We start from the raw sequence: 22,757 nt of genomic DNA, 5'->3' as shown, positions 1-22,757 counted from the left end.
GTCTCAGCCATGGATAAGAAAATGGCTCTACTTTCTTGTTACTAAATTGCAAAATTGAAATGACTCATTGTTACGATATTTCCAATGCTGTGACAACTGAAGTTCACCAGGTGAATCTCACAATAGGGTAGCTGAGGATGGAGCTAAAGAGAATGGCCAGAGACGCCAATACTTATCCATTTGGGGGCTTCCAAGGAGCTACTTGATTTCCTTGACTTTCAGCTTCCTCTTCTGCAAAGGAGAATAATACATTTTTCACAGGAATTTTTTGAAGAACAAATGACTAAGATGTATATATATACATTTATTTGTTTATTTGTTCATGGGATCAAATCCAAGGTCTTGTGCCTGCCAAGCACATATAATACAAATACACTACAATTCTCATCCCATTGACAATTATTCTTATGTCAATCTTCTAAATTCTTCCAAGAATCCTTGAATTCCCAAAAGATTTAAACCTTAATGTTTAAGGACATAAAAACATAACCTTTAAAACCCCTAAGCATCAAGAGACTTATGCAAATGTACTTCACATGAAATTATATAAAAGACTTGAAAGTTATTTTAGATATTCATGTAGCTCAGCCTCCTAGGTGATGCCTTCTATAAACTCTTAGCCACGGTCACTGGGGATATTTTCCATATTACAGAAATTATTTCTTTGTCTTTTAGATTTTTGACATCCATTATTGTTTATTATTATTTTAATTTAAACTTGCAGTTGACTTAGCTAAGTTAAAACCTCAAGTCTCTCTTCTCTGTAGTGGGCAAGAGCTTAAATTTTAGCATAGCCTTTTGTTTAGCCTTTGCTAGGCTATTTAGAATGTGTTCCATGCATTGATATTTCAGAAAACTGGGCAAGACTAACACATAAAATTTGACCCTATCCTTCTCTGGCTCTTTCTTATCTAGAATTCCACTTCTTCCATTTTATAGGCGTTGAAGTTGCTCCAGCTCCCATGATGGGGGCAGGGGAGCAGAATAATGACCACGACAAAGAAGATGACTATGTCCTAATCCTCAGAACCTGTGTATGCCACCTTTCCTGGCTAAAAAAGGGTTGTGAAAAAAGCTAAAGACCTTGAGATGGGAAGATGACTATGGATTATCTGAATAGGTCTGATTTAATTGCATGAATCCTTAAAACCAGAGAATTATTTTGGCTTTGTTCAGAGAGGCATGTGATGAAGTCTCAGCAATATATTGCCTTACTGGTTTGTGGGATATAAGAAGCCCCATGATCTTAGGAATGAGAAGCGACTCTAAAAACAGAAGAATCAGGGAAGTGTATTTTCCCCTAGAGCCTGAAGAAAGGGGAGCAACACTGCCAACGCTTTGACATCAGACCAGTGAAATCTGTGACAAATTTCTTACCTACAGAACTAAGCTGATAAATTTGCAGTAAGTCCACTAAACTTTTGAGTTTTTGTCATGGTTGCAATGGGAAATGAATGCAACTGGTGTTTGGTTGTTTAAGCCCATGTGATTAACAGGTTTTCTTTCTGAGTTGAGCCCTAATTGGGAAGGTGAGCATCTGCCCAGGATGACAGTCTTCTTTCAAGGGTTAAATGCTACAGATTATTCCTTCTTTTGATTATTCTGCTTTTGTCTAGTTTTTAGTATCTTTGGGATATTTGATTTTTATATATCATGCAGAATTTGTGGCTGTTTTTGCCGAAGGCTGAAGGACTAGAATCTTGTATGTTATCAAGTGGAGAATTGTCCATACATTAAAATTAAAATATTTTGTCTTTAATATTGAACCCAAATCCTTATATCAAATGTTTGTCCTAATGTTGTTCTTTGATAGTTCACATACAGTATTTACTCATTTTTAACATGACTTGATGCACATTTGAAGAAAATCATGACTTCCTCACTAAGATTCTTCTTTTCCAGGGCCAAATTTTATTTTTTTTCGTACATTGTTGCTTTATGTGGTATATTTTCCAGATATTCCAACAATTAAAACTTTTTTGTATATATTTAAGTGAAAAAGCATTCTACATGTATCTAAAAATAAAGAAGGCATAGCCAGAACACTGTATCTGACATGAGGTCAGAGCAGTTCGGAATACACTGTGAGATGGGGAACCACTTATCCTTTCTCACACTTGAGTAGAATGACACAGGATCACTCCAGTCCAAGTCTTACATGAAGTATACTTTTTGCAAAAATTGAGTGCAATGTGTTATATTTTCTGATTGTAGGTACTTCTTACTAAGTTTTTTAATGTCTTAGAATTCTAATAATTGTAACAATAAAATCAAAATTACAATAACTACTATTAATTGAAGACTCATAAATTTCTAGACTTTGGATAAAGTCACTTTCATAAACTATCTTATTTACCTACTATGGTAATCCTAAGAAATGTTTGGGATTATTACTTTTTTAAAATTATATCATATTGCCTAATTTTTGAGTAAAAATTTCTCTATAATGAAGGTACAAAAAAAAATTAGACACTGTTGGCTCATGCCTACAATCCTAGCTACTTGGAAGTCTAAGACTGGAGGATCACATAGTAGGCAGCCAGGAAAAAAACTCCAGAGACCCCATCCCAGCCAACAGCTACACAATGTGGTGTGTACCTGTCATCCCAAGCTATGCTGGAGTCTGAGATCTGGTGGATCAAGATTTCAGGCCATTATGGGCAAAAAACAAAAAAAATAATGTGCGACACCACCATCTCAAGGGTTTGGTATCACACCTGTCATTCCATTTATGGTGGGAAGCATAAATAGGACCATTAGGCCAACCTTGGCAAAATGTGGGACTTTATCAGCAGAATAACCAGAGAAGAAGTGGGGTGTAGCTATGGCTTAACTGGTAGAGTGCATGCCTAGCAAGCATGAAACCCTGAGTTCAGTGCTGCCAAAAAATGCATAAAATATAAAAATATTAATTACTTAAAATTATTCTTTATTTCTGAAGGGCAAACTGTGGGAGGTACATGTGCTCCCCAAAGATGGCGATTAGCCAGGGAGAAAAGCCTTCCCAGGAAACACCTGTTCAGGCCAAAATCTTTGTGATGAAACATACTCCTCCCACTGGGAATAAAAAACCATAAAACCTGCAGTCCAACCCAATTCGGGGGACTGCTGGTTTCTGAATCCTGCTGCATGTCCCCCATGAGGCCTTTCCTTTTTCTTCTCTACAAATAAAATGTCTCTGATTTTTACTGCCTTTGATATCTATCTAAGCACAGAACAACGAACCCTTGCCACTCAAGTATCCAAGCCTGTTATGTGGTGACCACGTGAAGGGACACTTCTTCTTCATCTGAGGTCGATACAGGTTGTGCCAAACTGGAGTGAGCTGCTTAGGAAGTGGCCATGACCGTCTGGCACTCTGGTGGAGTCTACCTTCCCAGGAGAGCCTTCCTACCATGGCTTAGCTATGGTGGAACGCTCAGGCTGACTCTTCTCCCTCTTGTTAAGGAGGGGGTTCTCTTTTGGAAATCTGGGGAAAAAGCTCTGAGCCCACTACAGCTGTTAAGGCAAGCACCTGAGAGATCAGGATGGCTGAGCACTAATACCAGACTGCCAATGCTACTTGGGCAGAGCTGAAACCTCAGTGCACCAAGGCTTTTCTCTCAACTTCCAGTTTCCTCCTCTTTTTCTTCCCTGAGCAGATCAGAATGAGTGGCTGTCCCTTCTATCCTAGGCAATAGTTAGATTTGGGTCAAAAACAACCCGAGGGAAGACTTTATCAAAAATATTTCCTAGGCAAACTTTATCTGCCTCAGCTACATTCTGCATCTCTAGATACGAGCCCTTCTGGGGCTTAGACAAGATACCATACTCCAGGACAAAAAAATACTTCTGTCCACCCCACAGCTTGACTTTTCAGGCAGACATAGCTGTTTTACTACCCTCAGGTACAAGACTAATGACCCCCACCAGAAACAAATGGGAGTAGGGCATTTCTCCCTTAGAGTTAAAATTCCAGCCTTTTGATTAGGAGGAAGGAAAAATCCTCAAAAATCCTTGAAAAAAAAATACAAAAGTACATAGTAACACAGTGGACATGATACACAGAACTTGCCAGAACATGTTCCTGTGGTCTCCCCTTTAGGGAAGGAATTCTTCCCCTATCTGTGCTAGTCCTCCTGGCCATTGTTGGACCCTTTTCATGAAAATCTTGTTAAACTAAAGGCTTGTAATAATTGCTAAAAAATGGCTAGACATACAAGGTTATAAAATAAATAATGAGTTGGTCAAATGTCACACAGGCAAGTATGGTCCCTGGTGGGGGAATCAGGTCTCTGGCCCTTGGGATGCCTAGGCACATGAGACTCTCCTTAAAGTGACCAGTCTCCCTTATCCTTTTTCTAGATGAGAGCTCAAATTTCCTGAATTCTTGAGGGATATCATCCTCACTTGCTTATTGAGACACTGAAAAAATCTTAACCCTGAGAGCCTAAGGAAAAAGATCTTTATTTTCTATTGCACACAGGCTTGGCCTAAATATACTTTGGGAGACCAGGAGTGCTAACAGAAGGGGAAAACTGACTATAACACCGTCCTACAGCTAGACTTATTCTACAAAAAAGAGGGAAAAACCTAAACTTTGTTTAAAAAATAAATGTTATATAATGTGGTGATGTTAGCTTCCTTACAAGCTTTAGCTCCTGGAAAAACCTTAAAATAAATAAATAAATAAAAATTAAAGGAAGAAAAATGACAGTTATAAGGATAGCAAAGATTTTTGACTCAGCACATTCTTCCCGTCTGCAGTTTTTTTTCTCTTTCTTGCTTGTGCTGAAAGTTTTGTGGTTCAAGGTCATTTTCAAGTCTTGTGATCTTACCCAGCCCTAGTTAAAATATAACATTCTGTAAGTCTCAATAAAACATCCAAGTAACAGCTTGCCAAAAACAGAGGATCTCATTATCTTGTTACCCTCCCCTCCCAAGGGAAGATTATATCTAATCTGTGGCTAAATTGTTTAAGAGTACTCTAAGCTAATATAACTATATAAATGTATGTATTGGCCTAGCAAGCATTGGGCAAAAATTTCTTTTGCCCTGGAATTCCAGAAAACCGATGATTAATTACTAAGGCTAATTTTCAGGATTTTTTTTTGTTTTTGTGGGCACTTCAGCTTAAGCATGTAAAACTTTTTATGTGTGTGTGTTTGTGTGTGTATGTGTGCATAAATTGATAGGTAAAAACTGTTGTTGCTTTAAAAACTGGGTTCAAAAACTGACATGTAAAATCTCATGGGTATGGGCCTTGGTCCAAAATTCCAGTTTCAGCTTTGTAGAAAATGTGCCCTTTAGGCACTGGCCACTTGCAGCTGTGGTTGATCCTGGACAGAGAAAAAAAGATAAAGTCAGCTCCCAGCAGCTGCTGGAATTGATTTTATTCCAGGGATTTCCTTTTTTGTCTTTTCACTCTCACCAACATTAGCTGCTTTTTACTATCATCTGGTTAAACAGAGTAACAAGCATTTAAATTTTTAGTTGAAATTCTTTGTTTAAAGGCTTCTCTAAATATTTGAGGTCATTTAAAATTTTGTGCTAAAATGTAATGTACCAAAAAAAATCTATGGTGTTTAAATTGGAGATCTCTATGGTAGGCTGCGTAAGTGTTTTTTTTTTTTTTTTTACATGTAAATATATAAACATCTTGATATGGTTCTTATTGTACAGTTAATGTAAAAAACTTGTTACTTCTACTCTGTTCTACTATTACTAAAAAAAAAAAAACAGTTTCAAACTTATTTCAATCAGGTCTCACTAAGATGCAGGCATTCAGAGGTTAACACTCCAACTCAGAGCAGAAAAAAGAAGGTGCCATTTTAATCTCCGGCTTCAAGCTTACAACAAAAATCTTAAAATTTGGGCAAAAAATGACCTTAGCGTGTTTCATTCTGTTGTAAATGATATCTGGTATCTAATTCTCTTTTATAATAAATGGGTCTATCAATAATTGGGCTTTCTATAAATTGTTTTTATATACAAAACATAATTTTACGGGGGCTTTCTTTCTGATTTTTTTCAGACAAATATAAGACTCTAACCCAAAAGGTCTTATAAGTTATTTTCAACAAGTAACAAGAAATATAAAAGGATATTTTAAAAAGTTAAGACTAAAGGTACAAAATAAGTTATCAAAGAAAGATGGAGCTTATAAATGCTTATGTAAGTGACTAAGTTGACTAAAATCTAAGAGTTAAACTAAAGGTTTTATAAGGTCAAAATTTAATGTATTAATGTTAAACTAAAAATTCTCTAAGCTCATAACAGAAGGCTGTCTTAAAAATATTGTTCTGTTCTTGATAACATTTACAAAAAATGGTCTTAAAGAAAGGTGTTTGTTCTATCAAGATAACTGTCAAAATCTTTGGTACTCCAAGAATTTACCAAGACAATTAAGTAGGAAAATGAAAGTTTAGTAGGATACAGAGAGGGAACAGGCAGCTAAACACAGGGAGTGCTGATGTACCAACATGCAGATTGGGACAAATCTACTTATATAAAACAAAATAAAAACAAAGCCAAAGTACATGCTACAGATAGGATTAAAAGAAACAAACAAAAAACTACACTAGGGGTCTTGAGACCTCAAGTCTCTATTAGAGTTAACAAAACAGAGGTAGTTAGTTCAAAACAAACAAAAAAACTGGGTTGTGTGTCATTAACACTCAAACACTGGGCTATACATTATCAACACCTTCCACATATCAGGTGGAGGAAATTCTTGGCCTGGGATGATCAGATTAAACCTGTTAACTTTAGGGACAGGGTTCCATTGGCTACAGGTCAGCAGAACCCTGCTGTATATCATAAGCCACCTGTTGATGTCAGCCATCAGGTTTCCTAACTCTCCACTTAGTTCTCATGAATATTTACTTGTGGTCTTTGCTGATTTTTGTCAGGGTTTTGACTACTTTGATAACTGAGTCATAACTAAATAAAAATTCACTTAAGAGTTGGTTTATGTAAAATCTTCTAGATGACCTCATAATTGTGGTTAAACAACTTTTGTCTTAGGTGATTCTAATGCAGTTAGTACCCTACATGTGCCTGTTATTAGGCTATTTGGGGTCACTGGCATTGCCCCTCAACTAATGGGAAATCCAAGGTTTTACTCCAAGGATAACAACTAATATGTATGTATAACCTCTAGACAAGTGTGATGTTGCTAGCTCCTATAAATTAAATATATTTGCATTTTCCAAGTATATCAGGATTTCTAAAATACAAAATTTAGATAAACACTGTAAAAAATGTTAATGTTACTGATCTACTGTTCTGTTAGTTGCTAAATTGCCCATCAGAATTTTAACCATGGCTCTTTTAAATTTATTTCATTATAGTTCTAATCCTTCTGGGACCTTTACAATCAAGTCCATAAAACAATGACTCTAATAGTCTGTCAACCAAGTTAGCTTTAGATTTTTGTCTTTTACTGTCATTATCTAGAAGCCCATTGCCTAAGAGCAATATATTCTACGCCTCTTTTTTGCTTAAATTTTACCAAAAAGGTCTAGTTGACACTGACTCCCACCTGACCTGCTTGTTGCTTTTCCGCCTCACCCCCACCCTATGGGATACTTATAGGGAAAACTTCCTCACAAGGAAGGATCAAAAATCTTCAGATGATACTTCTCAGAGACAACCAGTTTGGAGACAAGGGGAAATACCATCAAAGTTCAAATGGAGTCATTTTGTGCCAGACCTCTCAAAAAAATTAAAGCAGAAAGGGTTAAAGAAGTGGTTCTTAGACATGCGTGGCTATCTAGCACTAAAGCCCTTCTAGGCACAAACTCATGTTTTTAGCCAGGGTCTTCTACTCTAATAGAGACAAAGTGACTATTTCTACTGGCTCCAAACATGTTCTACGGTACTTAAAGGTGGTGTTTTTAGTTTTGGACTTAAATAATGTTTTTGTTTTTTTCTTAGACTCCTGGACCATAGCCTTGGATTTTCTTTTAGTTAAGCAGAAAAAGGTATGTACAATTGCCAATAGTTCCTGTTACACATATAAATACTCAGACATTGTAGAAAAATGCACAAATGACATTCTCCAACAGGCTAAGTGGCCCTGGGAACAGTCCCTCAAAATTCAGGTATCAACACAGGTATGGGATCAAATAAAATCCTGGCTCCCTTCTACAATATGGTTCCTACTCTTTCTAGGTTCTATAGTTGCCATTATTCTCTTAATTGTGTTTGGACCTTACATTCTAAACTTACTTGTCAAGTTTGTTTCTTCTCGCCTAGAATCCATCATACTGATGAAGATAAAGCTGACCTTCTACCATGGTCCCCTCGATAACCCCTCTCATGGTCAGCTTTAATGCCTCGGGCCCCTTCATTGCCCCCTTTTAGCAGGAAGCAGTTACTAAATAGTCTTCGTCTCGTCCTTGTTCCTAACAGCAGTTAGGGTGATGATTGAGAGGGGACTTGATGGGTGGAGATAGAGAGAAATGCCCTGTCTCCTTCCCAAGAATCACCTATTCATGCCAAAACCTTCATGATGAAACAAACTCCTTCTACTGGAAATACAAAACTAAAAAACCTGCTGTCCAACACAACTCAGGGGACTACTGGTTTTCAGGTCCCACTGCATGTCCTCCATGAAGCCTTTCCTTTTTCTTCTCTACAAATAAAACTTCTCTGATTTTCACTGCTCAAGTTTCCACTTTTGACGTCTATCTAAGCGAGGAACAACGAACCCTGGACACTTGAGTATGCCAACATATCATTTCAATTAAGTTTGAATCAATTTTTAAGATAGAAATAGACTAATCATAAAAGTAAAAGAGATTAATAAAACAGTGGAAGCTTTTTGTTGCTGTGATGATTTTGTTCTAGTTCTGTGGACCAAAATTTGCAATTTCTGAGTTCAGTATTCCACAATGAGTTTATCTATTTTCTTTTTCACTTCAGCCATAGTGATAAGCATTCCTTTGTATTTTTCCTGAAAGTCAAGTATTTATACAGGTTTTCTTTGTAACCACATGTATACTTTCTGTAACAAAGAGAAGCCCATGAGCCACTGGTTCTCTTTCCAGCACTTTCCAAAATTTGATCAGCCTCTGTCCAACAAAGGAAGAACAGGGCCCTGAATAAGCCATCTCACTAAGAGTAGCTCTTCAAAGAGAAAAGAGGAAAATCCAATTGCTTTTTTAAAGAAAAACTCTTTTCTAAGTCCTGATCTGTTTCTGACCTCACTTGGAGAGGTATGTCAAGCTGCAGCCTAGCAGGTATTTGAGAGGCTTCACATCATTGGATCAACAATTTTTTCCTCCTCTGTCACATTTATATTTGTAAACACTACTGCATGGTGACTGATAATGCTGAAGATGAACAATGAGCAGAGATAGAGAAGAGATGAAAAGACACAGTGAGGAAAGAGAGAACAATGCAGCCCTACATCATTATATCTGAGCTTCTGCTTTGTAAGCCACAGATCACTATTAATCCTCAAGAAAGAGGGATGAGAGAACAGGAAAACACTCATTAAAATACAATTTTCACAAGATTACACAGAATCATAATCAGCATAATAGGCAAAGAGTTTTTTTTCTGTCACAGCTACTTGCCTCTCTGATTGATATAAGATTATACAAGATGATATGTATGGACACCAATAAACTCCTTTATGCTTATCAAGAATATTACTATGACATCAGTCAGAAACACATGCCCCACTGTTCCTGATGAAACCAGTCACTTGCCAGATTGCTTCAAACAAAACAAGGTTATTTTTTAAAAGTCCCTGCCATTGTATCCTCAGAATCTAATGAATTGAAAGTATACAATAATTTACAAAGTCCTTAACCAGACATTTTCTGAAAGAAGACATATAAATGGCTAAGAGGTAAATGAAAACAAGCTCAAGATGACAAATCACCCCAGAAATGAACATTTAAACTATAAGGAAATATTATTATGTTACACCTGTGAGAATGGCTATGGCCGAAATTACAAACATAAATGTTGGTGAGGATATAGAGCAAAGGAAGCTCTTGCACACTGTGTGAAGCAATGTAAATTAGTAACAAACAACATAGAAAACAATATGAAGATTCCTCAGAAAGTTAAAAATAGAGTAGCAACCCAGCAATCTCACTCCTGAGAACGTATAGAACAGAACAGAAATCAGTGTGTCGAAAACATCTGCACTTCCATGTTACGACAACCGAAATATGGAAATGACCTGTGTCCACAAACTGACGAATAGATAAAAAAATGGAATGTATGTAAAATGGATGTTATTCGGCTTAAAAAATAGAAGATTCTGTCATTTGCAACAACCTGGGTAGAACTTGGAGGAAACTATGTTGAATGAGAATATGCCAGGTACAGGAAGACAAACCCTTTCATAGTCTTGTGTACGTGCACAGACTGAAAAAAAATCAAATTCACTGTAGCAGATGGTACAATGGTAGTTACCAGTGGCTGGGATAGAGGGACTGGGAAGAATGTTGGTTAAAAAATACAAAATTCAAGTTAAATGAATACATTTATGTACAATGTGGAGATTGTAATTAATAACAATGTGTTATATACTTGAAAATTGAAAAAATACCGGTTTAAGTCTCAGAGGAGGACATAACTTCCCCTAGTGTGGTGTCTCCTGTTTCCTCCTTCACTGATGCACAGTTGTTTCCACGGTAACCAAGCTTCATGACACTTTCTCACACTGCCTCCCCCAAAGAAACTATGGGGGTTAGTTTCTTGGAGAATAGATTAGAGTCCATAAAAATTGCTTTAATATTTTGCTATTATAACAAAAATTCAAGAATGGTCAAAGTTTGGGTTATATCAAAACCATTCTTCTCAAACAGAAAGATTCAACAAATTTCAAGTAATTTGAGGAATTCTACGTAAAATTTAAAATTTTCATGTTGGTTTTGTTTGGAGAAAACAAGGGATTATCCTGAACTTCAGAGTTATGATACTGCATAGTCATGTTCAAAATTTGAACATTATAGATTGCTTTGCAAAGAATCTGATATTTGTTTTTTGCTCTGCAAAGCTCTGTAAACATTATTTTACATAGTAGCTGCTGAAAAAGGACTTGAAGTTGAGAGCCAGAACACATGGACATTGCTATCATTCGTTTTAGTGAATATGTTAACTGATCACTTTTTTCCTTTGGTGCTACTGGGTTTTGAAGTCAGGACCTTGGGTTTTCTAACAGGAGCTCTACTATTTGAGCCCCTCCAATCCCTTAGCTATTTTTCAAATAATGTCTTATACTTTTTGTCTAGGGCAATTTTAGACTTCAATCCCCTCCTACCTATACCTCCCATGTCGCTGGGATTACAGCCATGTACTACCATGCTTGGCTTATTTTCAAGACAGGGTTTCACTAAGCTTTTTATTTTTTCTTATTTTTCATTTTTTAATTTCATATGTTTTTGCCTAGGCTGGCATTGAACTGTGATTCTCCTATCTCTGCCTCTCCTGTAGCTGGGGTTTGAGGTGCGAGCCACTACAGGTGGTCAACTGGCCAATCTTGAGTTTGTATTACCAAATGTAGACTAAAATTCCTACTGTATTCGAACTTTGTGAAAGCATGGACTTGATGTGCATGCCTATTCCATATTTTTTCTATGCAGAATGCAAGAAAGGAACAGGAGTATAGCCTACAGATGATTCCCTCAATGCTGAATGAAATTAATCAAACCCACCATTAAAATAACAGAGGTGTAAATGCACAAGCTTAGCTCCTCCTGTATTCTGAATGTCCAGTATACAGACGTCTCTACTCTTTTATCTTGCTTTGGACTGTGAATGTTCTAAGAATTAAATGACTCATGAGTGGCTATTCTGTTTCTCAAGATGGTTTGGTCCCCTTCCTACAATGAGAAATAGTGCCTGATTTTTTTCAGTGCTATTGATGCAGTGTGAAAGATGTGTAGGGGTATTTTACTGTGAATATAAAGCACAAACCTTTTAAAATAGAAATTATAAAAGAGCAAAGATATGAATATCATTTTGGGAATTATGTTGTATAATAACATTTGCACTTAGAAGGTAATATAAGATATCATTTATAAAATGCTCACTGTGATTAATGTGAATATATAACACAGATCTTTTTCATTCCATCTCTTAAACTGAAGCTTAGTCTCAGAAAGCTCAAGTTTGCTCAAAGTTACACAACTAACAAATCTTAGAATAAAAAGTTGAGCCCAAGAAACTTGGCTTCAAAAACCTTCTTTTTAGCTATTAAGTCAGGCCTCTTTCCTATGTAGATTAACTACAACCCCATAAAGTAAAATAAAAAACACATACATTTTTAATAACAATTTCAGAATTTTCTTATTTTGTGAGAAATACTTCCAAATCCATATGGTTATGATTAGAAATAAGACCTGAAAAAGAAGAAATCTAAAATACAAAATTTTCCAGTTTTCAAAAGGTTTTGAAATTTTTTTGTTTATTCATATGTGCATACATTGTTTGGGCCATTTTTTCCCCCTGCCCTCTACCCCATCCCTCTCCCCCCCACCCCCTTTGCTTCCAGGCAGAACCTGTTCTATCCTTTTCTCCAATTTTGTTGAAGAGAACATATAAGCAATAATAAGAAAGAGCATTTCTCCTAGTTGAGATAAGGATGGCTATATAGAGAGATTCTTAGCATTGCTTTCATGCACAAGTGTATTACAACCTGAATTGATTCATCTCGGCCTGACCTCTTCACTACTTCCCAGTCACCTTCCTGTATTGACCTTTGTCACTTTAAGGTTACTGTATTAGCACCTCTGCAGTTAGGACATCAAACATTTTCAAGTTTGGGTTTCCTACCTATCCCCATACCTGCCATATGTGCTCTCCCTTTGTCATGTGACCCAGGTCCAACAACACTACTGCATTTGCCCTAGATCTAAAGTCAGAATATGAGGGAGAACATACGATTTTTGGTCTTATGAACCTGGCTAACCTCTCTAAGGATAATGTTCTCCGGTTCCATCCATTTACTTGCAAATGATAAGATTTCAGTCTTCTTCATGGCTGAGTAAAACTCCATTGTGTACAAGTACCACATTTTCTTCATCCATTCTTCAGTAGTGGGCCATTTGGCTGTTTCCATAACTTGGGTATTGTGAATAGTGCTGCAATAAACATGGGAGTGTAGGTGCCTATGGAGTAATCTGAGTCACATTTTTTGGGCATATCCCTAGGAGTGGGATTGCTGGATCATATGGCAGGTCTATGTTTAGATTTTTCAGAAATCTTATTGTTTTCCAGAGTGGTTGCACTAGCTTTCATTCCCACCAACAGGGTACAAGGATTCCATTTTCCCCACATCTTCACCAACACATATTATTGCTGGTGTTTTTGATGATGGCTATTCTAACAGGGGCGAGGTGGAATCTTAGTGGTGTTTTGATTTGCATTTCCTATATGGCCAGAGATGGTGAGCACTTGATCATGTGTTTTTTGGCCATTTGAATTTCTTTTTTTGAGAAAATTCTGTCTAGTTCAGTTGCCCATTTCTTTATGGGTTCATTGATTTTGGGAGGGTTTAACTTTTTGAGCTCCCTGTGTATTCTGGTTATTAGTCTTTTGTCTGATGTACAGCTGGCAAATATTTTCTCCCACTCTCTGGGTGGTTTCTTCAGTTTAGAAACCATTTCTTTTGTTGTGCAGAAGCTTTCTAATTTTGTGTAGTCCCATTTGGCCATACTTTCTTTTAGTTGCTGAGCTGTTGGGGTTCCATTGAGGAAGTCCTTGCCTATACCTATTGTTTCCAGAGTATTCCCTGCTCTTTCCTGTACTAACTTCAGTGTTTTGTATCTGGTATTAAGGTCCTTGATGCATTTTGAGTTGATATTAGTACAGGGTGATAAACATGGATCTAGTTTCATTTTTTGCAGGCAGATAACCACTTTCCCAGCAGCATTTGTTGAAGAGGCTGTCTTTTCTCCATCATATGTTTTTGGCATCTTTGGCAAAAATAAGGTCAGCATAGCTGTGTGGATTCACATCTGCGTCTTCTATTCTGTTCCACTGGTCTTCGTATCTGTTTTTATGCCAGTACCATGCTGTTTTTATTGCTATTGCAAAAATGCTATTACCTCCAGCATTGCTGTTTTTTTTACTGAGTATTGCCTTGGCTATTTGTGGTCTCTTGTGTTTCCAAAGGAACTTTAGGGTAGATTTTTCAATCTCTGTGATGAATGTCATTGGGATTTTGACGGGAATTACATTAAACATGTAGATTGTTTTTGGTAGTATAGCCATTTTTTACTATGTTGTTTCTACCAATATATGATCACGGGAGATCTTTCCATCTTCTGTTGTCTTCCCAGATCTCTTTCTTCAGGGATTTGTAGTTCTCCTTGTAGAGGTCATTTACATCCTTTGTGAAGTTTACTCCTAGGTATTTGATTTTTTTGTGGCTGTTGTAAATGGAATTGTTTCCATATATTCTTTCTCAGTTTGTTCGTTGTTGATGTATAGAAGAGCCAATTATTTTTGTAAGTTGATTTTGTATACTTCCACCTTGCTGTAGCTGTTTATGTTGTCTAGGAGTTTTTGGTTGGAGTTTTTTGGGTCTTTAAGATACAGGATCATGTCATCTGCAAATAGGGATATTTTGACAGTTTCTTTACCTGTTTGTATTCCTTTTATTTCTTCTTCTTTCTTAATTGCTTTGGCTAGGCATTTCAAGACTATGTTGAATAGGAGTACGGATAGTGGGCACCCTTGCCTCATTCCTGGTTTTAGGGTAAATGGTTTCAGTTTTTCACTGTTAAGTGTGATGTTGGCTATAGGTTTGTCACATATAGCCTTTAAAAAGTTTAGGTACATTCCTTCTATTCCTAGTTTTCTTACAGCTTTTATCATGATGTGGTGTTGGATCTTATTGAAGGTTTTTCTGCATCTGTTGAGATGATCAAGTGGTTTTTGTCTTTGCTTCTATTAATGTGCTGTATTACATTTATAGATTTGTGTATATTGAACCATCCCTGCATCCTTGCGATGAAGCCAACTTTATTGTGGTAAATGATCTTTCTGTTATGTTGTTGAATTCAGTTTGCCATTATTTTATTGAGTATTTTTGTATCAATGTTCATTAAGGAGATTGGCCTATTGTTCTCCTTTTTGGAAGTGTCTTTGTCTGGTTTTGGGATGAGTGTAATACTGGTTTCATAAAACGAGTTAGGCAGTGTTCCTTCACTTTCTATTTCATGGAAAAATTTAACAAGAGTTGGTATTAGATCTTTAAAGTTCTGATAGAATTCAGCAGAGAATCCATCAGGTCCTGGACTTTTCTATTTTTGGATTCTCTTCATTGCTACTTCAATTTCATTTTGTGTATAGATCTATTCAGGTGATCAATATCCCCTTTGTTCAATTTTGGATGGGCCTAAGTATCTAGAAAATTTTGCATTTCTTCAAGATTTTCAAATTTATTGGAATATAAGTTCTCAAAGTAGTCTCTGATGATTTCCTGGATTTCTGTGGAGTTTGTTGTTATCTCTCCTTTTGTATTTCTGATTTTACCGATTTGGGTTCTTTTCCTCCTCATTTTAGTCAGGTTTGCCAGTGGTCTGTCAATCTTGTTTATTTTTTCAAAGAACCAGCCTTTTGTTTCATTGATTCATTGTATGTTTTTTTGTTGTTGTTTTAATTTCATTAATTTCAGTCCTATTTTTATTATTTCTCTCAGTCTGCTCATTTTGAGTTCTGTTTCATTTTGTGTTTCTTGGAGTTTGAGATGTACCATTAGGTCACTGATTTCAGAACTTTCTGTCCTTTTAATATATCCACTCATGGGTATAAACTTTCCTCTTAGGACTGCCTTTGTTTTGTCCCATAGGTTCTGGTAGGTCATGTTTTCATTTTCTTTAACTTCCAGGAAACTTTTAATTTCCTCTTGTATTTCATCGATGAAACACTGATCATTGAGCAATATGTTATTCTACTTCCAATTGTTTGTGTATTTTCTGTTGTTTGTGTTGTTGAGTTCTAGTTTTAATGCACTGTGATCAGAGAGAATGCATGGGATTATTTCTATTTTCTTACATTTGTTTAGGTTTTCTTTGCACCCTAAGATATGACCAGTTTTGGAGAAAGTTCCATGGGCTCCTGAGAAGAATGTATGTTGTGCAGAAATTGGATGAAATATTCTGTAGACATTAGTTTATTGATTTTTTGTTTGGATGACCTATCTATTGGTTATAGAGGGGTATTAAAGTCTCCCACTACCACTGTGTTGGAGGCTATATATACTTTTAGGTCCTTCAGAGTACGTTTGATGAAATTGGGTGCACTGATGTTGGGTGCATATAGGTTGATAATTGTTATTTCCTTTTAGTGTATTTCACTTTTTATTAGTATGCAGTGTTCTTCTTTATCTTGCTTGATCAATGTAAGTTAGAACTCTACCTTGTCTGAGATAAGTATTGGTATTCATGCCTGTTTTGGGGGCCACTGGCTGGGTAAATCTTCTTCCAGCCTTTCACCCTAAAGCCAGTGCTTGTTTCTGTCAATGAGATGGGTCTCCTGTAAGCAAGAGATTGTTGGCTCTTCCTTTTTAATGCAGTTTGCCAGATGGTGTCTGTTGATGGGGGAGTTATGTCTGTTAACATTTAGTGTTAATATTGATAAGTATGTGGTGATATTGTCATTTAGTTGTTTTTGTTGTTTAAGGGTTTGATTGTGTACAGCTGAATCAATGTTACTCTCTGATTCTTTGTCTTTTCTCTCCTGTGGTTTGGCTCTGCCTGTCCTCTCATGGTTTTGTTTGCTTTCATTTTCTGTGTGCCAAATTCCTTGAAGAATCTTTTGTAGTGGTGGCTTGGTGGTTATATATTATTTTAATTTCTGCTTATCATGGATGACTTTTATTGCTCCATCTATTTTGAATGATCATTTTGCTGGGTAGAGTATCCTAGGGTTGAAGTTATTTTCATTCAGTGCCTGGAAGACCTCACTTCATGCCCTTCTTGCTTTTAAGGTTTCTGCTGAGAAATCTGTTGTGATTTTGATGGGTTTACCTTTGTATGTTATTTGTTTTTAGTCTCTTACAGCCTTCAATATTCTTTTTCTATTGTATGTGTTTGTTGTTTTAGTGATAATATGTCATGGGCTAGTTCTATTTGGTCAAGTCTGATTGGTGTCCTGCAGGCTTTCTCTACCTGAATGGGCATAGATTTCTCTAGATTTGGGAAATTTTCTGTTATTTTGTTGAATATATGATGAGTCCCTTTTGCTTTCACCTCTTCTCTTTCTGCAATGACCATGATTCTCAGGTTTGGTCTTTTGATGGAGTAGGTGAGTTCATGTATATTCCTTTCACAGGTCTTGAGTTGTTTGACAACTCAAGGAACTCTTCAAAAAACTCCTCAGTTTTTTCCTTTAATTTCCATTTTATCTTCAAGTTCTGAGATTCTGTCTTTTGCTTGTTCTAGTCTGCTGGAGAGGCCTTACATTGTGTTTTGTGTTTCTGTTTCATTGTTTTTTCTGAAGTTTTCCATATCATGGTTCACTTCCTCTTTAATATTGTCAATTTTCATCTTTAATTCATTTTATTTATAGTGTTCTCTGTTTCACTTTGGTATTTATTTAGGGCTCCTATGCATTGATTCATTTGTTTCTGTGTCTTCCCTTATTTATTTTTGGTGTCTTGAAATATCTTGAGTGCCTCTTGTACATTTTGGTTAACCATGTCTGGTAACATCTCCATGAAATTCTCAGTGATTACTTGTTAGATTTTTTCTTTGAGGGTGTTCTTGTAGGCATCGTTGGGTTCCTTGGCATCATTTATCTTTGTTTTGTTGGAGTCTGGAACTGGTTATCTGTTTTCTTCATTTCTCTCTGAATCCTGTATTAAATTTTTTTAAGAGGGAGAATGGTTTCCATCCCTTTTTCATCTTCCCATCACTCCACTTGTTTCCATGTAACTATGTACTTGATAGGCTAGTTGGTGGTTTCAGTAACCTGTTTTCTTTTCCTTGGTTTAATTTTATTTTGTGGCTGTATTGGGTTTTTATCTAAGTGTGTGTGTACTATTTCTATCCCTGCTCTGTTTGTAATTTAGTATTAACTAATTCACAAGAGAAAAACTAACAAAACAAACAAAAACCCAAAGAAATCAATGGGTAGAGATGAACAAACAAACAAACAAACAAACACAAAAAAACTCCAGGTTCAGGAACAACAGAATTTCAGTCTTAGTGTAAGTTCCGGTGTTACTCCTCCAACATCCAGTCCTGGTTTTGTAGTCTCTGCAAGTGGTAGGGTAGTGTATTTTTTCTTCTGTCTTTCCGAGGCAGCTGCTTAGTCAGCTCCTCCCTCAGTGAGGTACAGAAGTTTAAGTTTGAATGTTTTCCTCAGTTTCTGGAGATCAGCTCTGTAGCTCACCAGCTGTCCTGCTTTGGAGTTGGGTTTTCACTGTGCTTGATTACTGTTGGCTTGTTTTTCTGCCTAGCCCCCTTTCTCTGGGGCAAAGTAAGTGATCCATCAGCTGGCCCCCTGCTGTCAGTGTGTTGTGATGGTTTGCTGATTGTTTTTCAATTTTGCAGAGCCATTTGACTTGGATGTTGCTCACTGGCTCAAGAGATGAGCTTTGTGGACCGCTACCTGCCCTATTTCAATTGGGGGCTTACCATCTGACCACTGTCAGCCCTTCTGCCTTTTCAGCCTTTATTTACTGAAATTTAGTGCAGAGATCAGTTCCTTGCCTCTCCCCCCTCCTCTGGTGTGCTTCAGCTTTCTGCCCCACCTGCTGTGTGCTACTTTTCAATTTGTTGTTTATTCTTTTTTTTTTTTTTTTTTGCGGGGGTGGGGGGTGGTAAGTCTGCCTAGGGGACTATCCTGGTTTATCCCAGGGGTGGCTGGGGGGAAATGTGTGATACTTGGTGCTCACCTGTTTGTTCTGTTGAATGTCTCCCAAATAGGTTTGGACCTGGCATCTCAAGGTTTTGAATTTTAAAAAGGCGTTGGAATGTGTTTCTACACAAATTATATATAAAAAGAATCAGGTTATCCATTAATCATACAAAACAACTGTCAATGTAATTAATTCCACTATGGTGGAATGACCATGGTAGAGACCATGTAAGGAGGAAAGAAGTATGTCATCTTCATCTATTGCCCATGTATTTCTTCCAGGCAATTCTACTTATGATAGTATTCAAGTTCAAGAAACTCAAGTGAACCTTAGCAAAATGTAGTTAATTAAGGAAAAGGAGGATACTATTAATTTTTACAACTTCAATAACTGTTGATTAATCAACAAAGCAAATTAGATCAATTAAAATCTATATCCCTGGTAGAGTGGCTCAAGCAGTAAGTGCCTGCCTAGGAAGAATGAGGCCCTGAGTTCAAATTCCAGTACCACCCAAAACCAAAACAAACAAAAGAACCATGTCCTTGCCTTGTGTGGTGATGCTCTTCTATAATTCCAGCACTCTTAGGTAGGAGGATGGTGCACTTCAGGCTAATGTCTGCTACATTAAGATGTAGGACATCTGGAGCTAAGAGATGCTTTCTCAAAAACAAATAAGCACACAAACAAGAATAGCTTTGCCCTTACATTCCTACTCACATACAAATTGCCAATAATATTGGCTTTAAAACTTCTTAGTAGGAAACTTCAAGATGACCAATGCAATAGTAGCTAAGGTAGAATGGAGGGCATTTGTCAAGGTTGGTAGTGTTAGGTAGGGCAAAAGACCAACAGAAAAGAGTGAATAGAGACAATATATTGATGCTATTGATTAAGTCTCCAGATGGAGGATTTTCTTTTTTTCAATTATTTCACTAATTTATATTATTCCAATAAATAAGTTTTCTGGCCACATTACATAATACTTGTATTTACATATAGTTGTATTTAAATAGCAAAATTATAATGCTTTGAAAATAGTTTAAAAGGAAAGTTAATATAGAACTGCACATATAATTTGCCTACCTGATTGATATACTGCATTGAAAAATGAAAATCTGAAAACAAAAACAATAAAAGAACAGCATCTCATTTACACCGAATCTCAAAATTGTTCAAGTCAATTTTCTTTTGCCTTATGGCAAATGCTTTTCATCAGCTTCCAATGGAGGATGTATTTCTATTGGCTACAATGGCTGTCTAACAGCTGAAGATGCAGCATGAGTACAAAGACAAACAGCAACCCTAAAATAAAACACTTTTATTTTATGTAATAAGGCAAAGTCATTTTACTAATGGATCACAAAGAGGGTAAGAGCATGACACAAATGTTAGTCTAAATTGAATATAGAAAGCACCATTAGTTCTTTAGCCTTCACTGTTAATGTCTGTATACACTGAACAACAGATTGAGACATCAGACTCTTCTTTTTTTATTGCTCAAAATAGATGTTTTTAAGTGGCTTAATTTAACTTGTGGAATGAATAATGTCTGTGTCCAAAAAGCCATAGTTTCACAATAGAGATCACTTTGTTTATATTTCTTTTGTCTTCTGTGTTGTCTAAGGGTATATCTGAACAGGTCCTTTCATTTAAAAGTCATTATTGATTAGAGAATGTAAACCTAGGAAGCATAACAAATATACTTAAAAATAATTACAGAATTCCAGACAATGCCTTGTATAGTATAAATGACAGTCCTTGAAATCATTTATGTACACAGACATAAAAGTGCACTTAGTAGATGTAATTACAGCTTTACAACAATATAATTAAACAACACATCCATCATGTGCATAGTCTGCATCGCTGAGAATTGTATAAATCAATTTGAAGCCATGCAAGCAGTTAGTTGCTTCTTCCTCTCCACCTGCAGCTATGAACTATAAATAGGTAACTGACAAAGAGAGAAAAAAATCTTTCATATCATAAAGTGATAAATGATATGATTTCCTGTTCAGAGCACAGCTTTTCTCATACTAAAAAAAAAACCCCTTTATTTGCATAATAATTACTGCTCATTATTTGCTTGGAATGGAAATTACCCTGTAATGACTAATCTTTTACTGTTTAGAAAAAAGATAAAGATTTTTCCCAAGATGATAAAGAAATGAATATGCTGAAGTTGTGTCCATGACTGAGAAATTTGATCGAAAATGTTACTTCCATCAAATTCATGGTTAGTTCTTTTTTTTTTTTAATGACACACTTTCTTACATTTAAATAAAAGGAAAAGTATAATATTCACATTTTAAAGTAAATATGGTTTCTTTTGATTTTGAGTTTACTTATGTTTTGGAAATTTTAGAGGAAATGCCTACTGCATTATGAAAAAGAGGAAGTTTTGACACGGATCTTCAGATGGTTTTTCAGGAAACTATAGTTTAGCCTTTAGAGCTCATCATACATTAGCTACAGAGTCCCAGTTGTCTGGAACTTTAGGGGTATGACTTAAGGAATCTGAGAGCAGTAAGAGAGAGCACGGGCATTACTTTCTGCTATAGTTGGGAGCTGAAATGTCCCCCAAATGCTCATTTGCTAATGGCTTTGTCACCAGTCTATTGCACTGTTAAGAGATGGTAGAAACTTTAAGAGGTGGGGCCTAGTTGGAAGAAGTCAGGCCACGGGGGCATGCTTTCTCTTTTTATTAATATATATTAATTATGCATAATGGTGTGTTTCATATGATATTTTCATACTTGTGTGTAAGGTACTTTGGTCCTATTTATCCTCTCCTTGCCCACACTTATCCCTTCTCCCATTCCCACTTCTACTCTTCCTATTCCCTCTTCTATTTTCATGTCCTTCTTTTTCTTTTTTAGATTCATCATATGAGGAAGAACATGCAATACTCTATTTTCTGTGTCTGGCTTATTTTGTTTAACAGGATAATCTCCATTTCCTTTCATTTTCTTGAAAGCAACATGATATCATTCTTCTAATTTTTTAGCAGTACTTGAACTTGAACTCAGGTCTTCATACTTGCTAGGCAGATATTCTATCTCTTGAATTATGCCCCCAGCCCTTTTTAGTGCTGGTTATTTTAGAGATAGGGCCTTGCTTTTTCCTCAGGCCAGCCTGAATCATGATCCTCCTATTTGAGCATCCCATAGTCACTGGGATGACAGGCACATACCACCACACTCTACTTTTTTCCATTGAAATGGGGATCTTGCAAACTTTTTTGCCCAAGCTAGCTTTGAATTGTGATCCTCCCAGTTTCAGCCTCCTAAGTAGCTGAAACTACTTATGAGCCTCCAGTGCCTGGCTGATTTTTTTCTTCATGGATGAATAAAGTATGTATATGTCATACTGTGTACATATACCACATTGCCTTTATTTCAAATCAGTAACATGATGAGAGTCATCAGTGGGAAGGGCAAACATTAATTTTTACTCCACAGGAAAACATACCTGGGCAAACTTGGAGGGAGAAAAAGCAACACTTTTGCATGCTGATGCTTCACTACATTTATTGAATAGCCAAATATGGTCTTAGAAGTCTCTTCAGATCAATCAATAAAATGACTTCACAATGCTTTCTTGTGGAGACATTTGAAAATATTCAGCTTGGCTCACAAGAGGAAGAGCCAGCTGCAGCAAGTGCCTCAGAGCCTTCACCAAGCTTGTTGATCATTCATTGGTGGCTCCTTCAATGTCTTTTTGGAAAGAAATCCAGACTTCACTAAGGAGCAGTGGAAAAGCTTTATGGGCAAAGCTGAGATTCTGCATGTGTGTGCACTTGTGTGTTTGTGCATGTGTGTGCATGTGTACTACTGTTGGTAGGTCCTGAGAAACAGAAAGATGTAGGGAAGAGAACAGTTAAGAACTGTTCTTTGTAAACCCATTTACTTAAATTCTTTTTTTGGGCAGTGCTAGGATT

At 36.5% G+C, this 22,757-nt stretch overlaps 1 long non-coding RNA gene across 3 annotated transcripts in view; it reads left to right on the top strand.

Moving 5' to 3' along the window:
* LOC141416918 (uncharacterized) overlaps positions 1-22,757 on the top strand; it is a 152,440-nt gene that overhangs the window by 10,172 nt on the left and 119,511 nt on the right. Inside the window, exons 5-8 of one of the 3 annotated variants that reach the window (XR_012441547.1) lie at positions 940-1,404; positions 7,918-7,964; positions 20,949-21,053; positions 21,697-22,157. This is a non-coding gene — a long non-coding RNA (uncharacterized lncRNA). Of the gene's footprint in view, positions 1-939; positions 2,290-7,917; positions 7,965-20,948; positions 21,054-21,696; positions 22,158-22,757 lie in introns of those variants that run through there. The other 2 variants (XR_012441546.1, XR_012441545.1) reach the window with 2 other exon arrangements.

The sequence above is a fragment of the Castor canadensis genome, chromosome 14 (assembly GCF_047511655.1).
Source record: "Castor canadensis chromosome 14, mCasCan1.hap1v2, whole genome shotgun sequence".
In the NCBI taxonomy this organism is placed as follows: domain Eukaryota; kingdom Metazoa; phylum Chordata; class Mammalia; order Rodentia; family Castoridae; genus Castor; species Castor canadensis.
Note: the sequence above shows the minus strand (reverse complement) of the source record. Positions and strands in the feature narration are given on the sequence as shown.